The following is a 9,300-nucleotide window of genomic DNA, read 5'->3' as shown; positions in this document are numbered from 1 at the left end:
CGCCGGCATCGGTCGGCAGCGCTGGAAGTCTGGGAGCCAATTCGTTTACCGATTCAGATTCGGACGACGCTGAAATCGCCAACGAAACGCAACACGATCATCAACGTCGTCCGTTGACTGCCAAAAATCGAACTCATCTCGCGCACGCCAAGTGTGACGGTAAGTCGAATCACGCATTTTGTTTTGTTTATCGCCATTTTTGTTTTTCGTTTTTTTATTGGAAAAATGAATTTGGAAGGAGGACTCGATTTGGTTGACAGAGTGTCCCGCTCTGTCGGTTGCCCTTCTTTTTCTTTTTTCTTTTTAAAACTCGTAATCATCGGTTGATTTAGTTGCAAACAGCTGATTGCAAATCTTGTATAAGGTCTAAATGATTTGAATCAAGCAATTCAGGGCGTATCCGTTGATATTTTTGATTTCAAAATGTGTTTGATATGATTAGTCATTCTGGCCTACCTGCAATCCTGACATTGATTGACCTTCATTCCAATCTACCTTCTCTCTTCACTAAAAGAGGGTAGAAATAAAAAAAAAAAAAAAAAAGACAATGAAGCTCTTTTGTTATTCAAATAAAGTTTGAAAAAAAAAAATACAGCCATGAAATCTGTGGCGTCATTGCCACTGGTTTTCTTTTTTTCTTTTTTTTATTATTATTTATCAAAAGAAAAAAAAAAAGGTGGGGAAGGGATAATCGTTTTCTATACGACTACCGAACGATGATTAGTACAAAACTTTCCAACTTTTTTTGTTTTCCCTCCCCATTTTATTTAGATAATTGGTTGGCTGAATTGTGTGGTATTCAAAACAATTGGGAAATTTTTGTTTGAAAAAAATAAAATAAAATAAAATTCCTCAAAATTTTCATTTTGGAAATGCAGAAATTAAGATCATTTGCAATCAATGAAACCAAAGTGAAGCGACAATAAAAACACACACACACACACACACAAAACGGAGTCGTTGAGTTTAGCCGTGAAAGTTCAGTTTGTTGCCAATATGTCCTACTTTTTTTCTTTTTTCTTTTAATCCGTAATAATATTTCTCGGTCGCGAGCCATTAAACGATTGTATTGTGTACTCGCCTCTTATTTTGTATATGCTCTGTATCTCTTCCAACAACCGCAAAACGCCACATCCACAACCCCCCTCTATTTTGAATGATGGGTTTTTTTTCTTAACATTCGTTCGATTCGGTTGATTGCTAACACTGTAGCCTACTAAGTTATGACCAACGATTTCTCCCCCGCAAGAGTTTTTGATGCGCCAAGTAAACGTCGATTCGCAAGATTTTGAGTTAAGACTATTATTTCGAAAAAAAAAAGGACGTCTAAATTTCTCCTATTGATTTTGTTGATTGGACCAAAAAAAAGGAGGAGGGGATAGAAAAAGAAAAGAAGGGCGACGTGTGTCACGTGGCGCCTCGTCAGTTAGCTGCTCAAGTTACCATCATCGCAATAGCCTTTAGTTTTTAGCAGAGAACAAAAAAAAGAAAGGGCCGGGCGTCCGACGCTGGGTCCCCCGGAAAAGCAGCTTAGCGACCGGTTACCATAGCGACGCCCATCATTCAGGACTTCTTCTTTCTTTTTTTTTGTCCTTCTCTTTCTTTTTGCTTTCATTAACGCCTTCTTCCAACTTCTTTTATTCTTATTACCCAACTCCCCCCTTTTTTGCCTCTAACCTCCGAAAGAAAAATTGTATTCCGCGCCATTTTCTTGTATCGACTTTTTCTTCTTCTTCTCTCTCTCTCTGGATGGCGTCGTCGGCGTCGACCTATTTTCTTCTATAAAAAGAAGAGGCAAAGCTCATCGCCTTTCTCCTGATATATATATATAATATAAAACATATATGTATTTATTTATTTTTTTCTTTTGCTCCCGACCGGAGGCGTCAGGCTGAACCGACTCTGCCACCCCAATCCCCCCCTCTTCCCCTTACTTCTTCCTGCAGCTCACAGAGTGTGTACTTATATAAGCGCAAAGAGAGAGGCTGACTTCTCTCCTCCCGGCGCCTGCCTGCCAGCGGACAAATTCCACCAATTGATCGAGGACCCCGACGCTCGTGACGCTACACGCACACACACACACACACACACATGAGAGAGAAGAGACTGCCACTTTTTGTTTATGGAAGCGAACTATTTTTCTTTTCTTTCTTCTTCTTTGTTTGAGAAGAAAAATGTTCGAGTTTGAAATGGGTGACTTGAACGCCAGTATGCAAATGATCTGAAACAGGACAGGCAAAAAAAAAAAAAAAAAAGCGAGTCCGATGAACCAAACATATTTTTTTTCCCGAAATCGTAGAAAAGAAATAATAAAAAGAAAAAAAGGAAAACCACATTGGAAACAAACAATGTCGTCTGTACCCCACCCCCGAATGGCCGATTCTAAAACAACAATGGCCGCGGCTATCGATGAGCCTTAGGGCCAATGATTAGACACTGGACGAAATAATCAACAAAAGTTAGAAAGTACATCGTTCTTCTTTTTTTTTTTTTTTTAAATTTTATTTCCTACTAGGAAAATTGGTGGAGCGCACGCCATTAAAAACAAAACAACATACGTAATAGTGGGAAATAAAACAAAATAAAATGAGTAAGTAGAGGAACCATTTGCCTCCCACTAACAGGACAGAGGAACACTTTGAGTCGTTACACATACAACAACCGACCAATAATTTAAATGTAGCCTGGTCACGCACACACCTCGTTTTCGCCACTAATGTTCCAGTGTGCAGGCATCGGTTTTGCGTTCACATTACAAGAAATGGTAGGGAGGAGGGAGAAAACGAAGCGGATAATTTGTCTGTAACTACCGAACTTTTCTCGTCCCGTTTGACGTATAAAAAAACAAAACAAAAAAACAAACCACCGTAAATTTGTTTGGTATGATCGTGCAACGTCACATTAGCGCCCCTCAGGCATTGTCGATTGAGCGATTCGTCCGCCATTTTGATTTCCTCAATTCCTCGGTTCTTTATTCAACATAGGGAAAGGTTTTATTTTTATGGTGTCTTGTTAAAGTTCTTCCTCCCCCCTGCAATAATGTCTGCACACACACACACACACAGAGAGAAAATAGACGTTTTTTTTTTTTTTCGGATATTTTTATTCGAAAAAATGTGTTTTCCATCATGGTCGATAGAACTTGACCGTTTTCTTCCCATTTTTGTTTTTTTTTTTATTATGGATGCATTTTATTAGTCAAATTTTTGAATTAAAGTCTTTGGCTACGTTTTATGTCCACCCACCGTTGTCTCGTTCATTTTTTTTTTTTTCTCCAGGGTTTGGCACTTTGAAAGGTGTTTAATGCCACTTTTGGGAAAGTTTCTAGAACAATCGTTTTGCGGTTGGCTGTGTAATTTTGGTTGTTTTCTTTCGTGTTCTTTTGTGTGTGTGTGTGTGTGTGTGCCCGGACCACATAGTTTTGTTGTGTTGTCGCCCGTCTTGTTGCATTTACCTTTTCTCATGTGAACTTTTTCTTTTTTTTTTTCTTTTTGGGTTTGAAAGAAAGAAAGAAAAAATCTTGTTCCATTAATCACTCTGCTGGTGACTGGCGGTAATGAAGGCGACTGCATCAAATGGGGGGGGCCGTGGATTAGCAGACGACTTTACCTCGTTGGTTTGCCTACGGCATTTTATAGAGACAAAACCAGAACATTATTCTTAGTTTTTTTTTCTTTTTTCGGGGTGTTCCGGTTGACCTGCATTTATTATTTTGGTTGAACGGTTTCAAACTAATTTTTGTTTCATGATGGAAATAGTCATTTTAATTCTTTTTTGGCCTGACTTATGTAATCATTAGTGGATGAATCTATTTCCGCCCCCCTTCGAAAAAGAAAACGATCGAAAATGGCGGCGTTGGGGTTGGGGATTGAAAATTGGTATTTTGCATGTGTTGGAATATTCATAGAGACAACAAGTTTATCGAAAACCTTTTTTGTTATTCGAAAATGTATCGAAGGGATGTAAAATAACCTCCCCAACCCCCTCTTGTTGAAGGTCACCCATCTCGAATGTCCGTCACATCTGACGTGTACAAGTTTTGTCCCCCTACCTCCTTACTGCTCCAGGGATTTGCATACCCCCCCTTTTTTGGGGGGGTAGTTTTAATAGGAAAAAGAGAAAAATAAAAACGGGCGTAGAAATTTAAAAAAAAAAAAAAAAAAGAAGAAGATGGGAGGAAAAAAAAAAAAAAAAGATTTTGTTTTTGCAGCCCCTTCCTCCATTTTTATTTTCCCCTATCGGCCATTTTGGCAGTTTTGAGGTATGTGCTTAAACAGGCCTCAGTCTATGCAGAGCCAGCAAACAGTGTTGTGTCCAGGAATAATTCGAGCGCCAGTTTATTTTTTTTCTTTTCCATGTGCCTTACCAGTGTTTGCTTGCCAGTGAATAAATCAACACGCACTTGACGGGTAAAACTTCAACAAATTTGCATATATAATAAGGTGCATTGTATTTAAATGAGTCTCTGAAAATCCGAAATTCCAACACACTTGATCTGGATATAGTTTTAATTCTCTCGCTGTTGTGTCGGATCAATTGACCTTATAATGTATCCAAAGGCTTACAGATACATCCGCCCCAATTTCATGCATACACACACTCACACAAAAAGGGGTGGTGGTGGCATTGATTTGTCTATTAAGCACTTTTTTCTTTCCAACTCTATACAATATTTTTTTTTCTCTCTCTCTCTCGTTTGTATTGTTATGACCCTATACTCTGTCTCTCATAACCAAAAGGGCTTGTTTGATTATTGAATTTTCCATTCATCAGCACGTGTCATTGGAGTCAAGGGATTTGGCGTTTAGAATATCTTTTGTTCAATTTTTTTTCTTTCGCCATCGTAACAACCCCTTCTTCCTAAATGCAACAGGCGCCTAAAAAAAAAAAAACGAAGGGGTTGTGTGTATATTCAATGCTCTATTGAGCTTGTCAGAGGTTATTCCCCCATCTAAATACACCGGTGTGTGTGTGTGTCTTATAGACACGTTTTTTCTCTCTCTATCATAAATAACGGTTGTTATAACCCCTAAACGACTCTCACCCCTTTTATTGTGCACGCGTGTTATTTTTTTTCCATATAATTCAGTCGATCCCAATAGATACAGTGTTGCCTAATAAAAAGAGGGTGCAAAGTGGTGGTGGGGGGCGCGCACAGGTCACAGCGTATACACACATTCGTGTGACCGGTGGGTTATGGCGGTTGTTGTTATAATCCACCACCCCATATATATATATAGACTGTTGCTCTTTAATCTTAACACTTAATCACCCCTCGTTGTGTGTGTTTTTTTTGTGTGTGTTGATCGAAATAGATATTAGATGTGTGTGACAGGGAGTGAAAAAAAGAGAGCAACCCTCTCTCTGCAGTGGGTGTGTTTCAATTTGTAACATGGCTTGATTGTTTATATATCTACATTTTTTTATGTGGAGGGGGTGGCTTATTGCTCCACCTACTGACATCAGAGTAGAATAAAAAAAACAAAACAAGGAGCAATAGTGACCGTTTGAAATTGATTGAAACAAAAACAAAAAGTGGGAAGTCATTTGTTTAAAATGCGGAACAAATGATTGAGTCTTTATCATTTTTGTTTTTTACTATTTGGAGGGTTAAAAAGGTGCGTTCGGGAGACTATTTATGTTGGAACGGAGGGGAGAGAAAGAGCTTCGCGCAGCATTTGTTTATATCCGACTTTTGAAAAGTTCTCTTTTGTTTCTGGCCTGTCCAATCGATACGAATGGCTCTAGTCTAACATGCGAAAACTTCTGTGTGTGTGTGTGTGTGTAGAGAAGAAAAAAAAATGTGACTTTGCCAGTCGATTTAGCCCGGCCTACAAACGGCCGGTTGATAACAAAGGAAGAACAAAAAAGAAGGTGGGAGGGCCCCCACGTTTTCCCGTCGGACCTTCTCTCTCGGCCGGAGAGAAAAAAAAGGGAATAATAAGAAAGACATTTGTTTTCTCTTGCGGATCACTGCGTCCTGCCGATTGTGTTCTATTGTTCGCCTTACATTTTTATTTATTTATTTATAAAAAAAAGAGGAAGAAAGAAAGGGAGTCTGGCAGAGCTGGAACGAGATTAGACGATAGCTACTCTTCTTTTGCTACCGGGCACACACACACACACACACCAATCATTCTTCCCTCGCTCTCTCTCTCTCTCTGTCCCCTTGCTCTGTGTTTATGTTACCAGTCCAACTTCATTACAACAACAAAATAAATTTTTTTTTTTCAGAGGTTCTTAACGAAGGCGAGGGGAAATGCTTTAACAAAGTGGTTTGGTAGAAATTGCTACAAGGAATTTGTGTGTTTTTTTTCTCTCTTTTCATGTCTATAGGCGATAGGTGTGTAATTGCCTCGAGGTAGAAACAGGCCGGAAGGGGGTAGGTAGACACACACACAAAAAATAAGGGAGCCCAGTTAATCACTATTTGTTGTTGTGTGTTGTTCAGTCGTGCCCACCTGTCAAATTGTGAAATTGTACGGACAGCTACTGGCGGCAAATGGAGACAAGGTCCTACATTTTATTTATTTTTTTCCTTAAAAAAATGAAAAAGATTCACCGCTCGCCATTTTTCCCTAACGCTTGCGGCTATTCGTATTGCATCCTTATTAGACGTATTTGTTTGTTAAACTTGTCGAGAGAAACGAGAAAAAAAAGTCGTGTGTGGCGGCAGATGGCGTCTATCGTGTGTACTACAGAGACAGAAGAGAGAAAGGCAGCGAACTGTTTTCTTAATTGTTGCGGTTTCTCGTCTTTGGGGCACTCACGACACACGAAAAAGCAGACTCGTTTCTTTATGGGTGCCTTTCATTAGAGACGCTTAATTGACGCCGTTGAGCCCCCTCGCGCGCCTTGTTTGACTTTCATTTGCCCGATTCATTGAGTAATCAGCCATCTCACGCGAATGATTTAAAACGGATGTACGTTTCGTTTCCATTTGGAAATTGACGTCCTCTTTTTCTCCCTTTCTTTCTGTGCGTCGTTTATGGTTGAAAACAAAACAAAATGGACGTGATGTCGTTGAAATCGATCACTTTCAATGTCCGTTTTGTTTCCCCCTTTATGACGGTCGACGTTTTACGATCATTTGAAGAAGAAAAGAGGGTCAACCATTTTCTTCTTTGCAATGAGAACGCTAACGTCTTGTTTCTTTTTCTTTTGTGTTCGTGGCAAGTGTGCATTTCCCGTCTTCGTTATCCCCCCTCCCTCGTGCATCCAATTGCTCAAGTGATGGGGCCACGTGATGACATCCTTCTTAAGGCGGCCAGACAGTCGCCACCAACAAGACACACAACATCTTTTCTTGTTCCTTTTTAATTTTAAACTTTCAATTGACTTTTGTTTTCTACCGATCGTGAGTCATTAGACGTATTTACCTATTTCCGTCGATTATGTTTTCTTGATCACCAGATGGCCTCTAGTCGATAACTGACCACCCCCTCCGATTTCCAAACGAATAGCGACGCCATTCACTTGAATCAATGGTTTACTTGAACCAAAAACAAAACGATGACGTAAATCACCTGTTATAGCTGCAATCCTTTCCTGTCGGGGGAGGGGAGAATTAATTGAAATGTAGAACGAGACGCGTAACGATGGACAAAGCGCTGCGCACGAAAGGGAAAGAAGTCAGATGAGCCATGTTTGTTTTGCTATTTGATTTCAAATATGAATGGAAATCGTGGTGCGCGTGTCCCGGTTGACGTGTGTCAGAGGTCTCGTTCTGGAACGGTTTTCGGGCCGTTTCCTTCGACGCTGGGCCACGCGAGAACGTCAAGCCACTTGACAGTATGACGCATGGCATCGGCTATTTCAACAAAACAAAACAAAAAAGGGAAAGGAACGAAGAGGGGAGGTAAAAAGAATAGGTGATTAGGTCATCACCTCGTTAATAAAGGACAAACCGGTCAGACGATCGTTGGGGCGGGGGCGATGGGAAAAAATCCAGCCGTTTTGACGATAGCATTTCACCTGCTGGCCGCTTGGCCAGCTGGACCCCTGAAAAGAAATAAAAAATGCATCACCTCCGTGATATGTATACACACATTGCCTTCTTTTTTACTTTCATGTTCTTTCCCCTCTCGCTTTTCTTTTTTCGTTGTACACATATCCAGACTGTCCGCCATCTTTGTTCAGCGTCAATCTTTTATCGACGTCCGCCACGCATCCGCACCGCGTTGAATAAAGAGAAATGCAACCAAAATGAAATTGTGTGGGATCGGTGTTGAGGAAGAAGCGAACAAGAAAAGACGATGCGCAGGTATTTGAAGGATGCGGTTGTTGATGTTAAAAGCTATTGGCACGTGCTGCATCTTGTGTTGATTGCCGAGTCTTGTTTACACGTAAAGGGTTTCCCCTTTTCTTTGGGGCTCTTTTGCAGGGGCAAGGATATAGCCCTTTTTTTTTAATGTAATTCTTTACAAGATGTTGCTGGATCCTCTCTTGTTTCCAGCCTAAACATAGTAAACAAGCAATCAACAACTGGCCACATGTTCCATGTGGGCCGTTTTTTTCTTCTTCTTCTTCTGCTACCTCGCTCACTGTGTGGCTTCGTCTGCTTCGTGCAACGCTCCAAACAAATCCACCGTGCTGCACCACTGGGCCCGATAGTTTACATTGGAAGACGCGCACGAGGAATTCAGGGTCTTCGTTACTAGCCAAATAGTTGAATCTTTCTATTTATTTATCTCTTGTGCGTGTTTTTTCTTGAGTCAATTGCGTGCAGCGGGAATTTTGTTTGATTTTTAAATGATAAAATGGGGATATAAACAGTCTGCCTAATTCGATGTGCTCTGTGTGTGAGTGTGAGTGTGTGTGTGTGCTGGATTTGATGGCGATTCCGATAGTTGTGACGGATGGTCCATTTTTTTTTTTTCACTCTCCTCCGGCCAGACGGAAGGATACCAATCGTGGAAATCCTGTTAGCCTAAATACATTTTTCAATTTTTATTTTTTATTTCCCATTTAACTGAAGAAACTGGTGGACGAAGCGGACACACGAAAAACGGCCATTCTGGTCTGTTAATGGCTTTTTGGAGTGTCCTTAAATAAAGGAAAGAAAATGGCGCCCATAAAAAAACGTGGGGGCCAATGGGAAACCGTCAATCAATAAAACTCGTCAATAGAATCTTAACTTTTGTGTTGTTGGTCCAGCTCGAAAAAAAAAAAAGAAAGAAACGGGCCAATTGAGTTCCAATTTAGATTCATGACTACTCTTCATTAATGAGCCGCTCTGTTTTCTCTGAAAATTAACTTTTGCTATTTGTTATTCTATTTTTGCTTCTTATCGGACAGGAG

This window comes from Daphnia magna, unplaced genomic scaffold, assembly GCF_020631705.1.
Source record: "Daphnia magna isolate NIES unplaced genomic scaffold, ASM2063170v1.1 Dm_contigs096, whole genome shotgun sequence".
Lineage (NCBI taxonomy): Eukaryota > Metazoa > Arthropoda > Branchiopoda > Diplostraca > Daphniidae > Daphnia > Daphnia magna.
The sequence above is the reverse complement of the archived record's forward strand: the minus strand, read 5'-3'. Positions refer to the sequence as shown.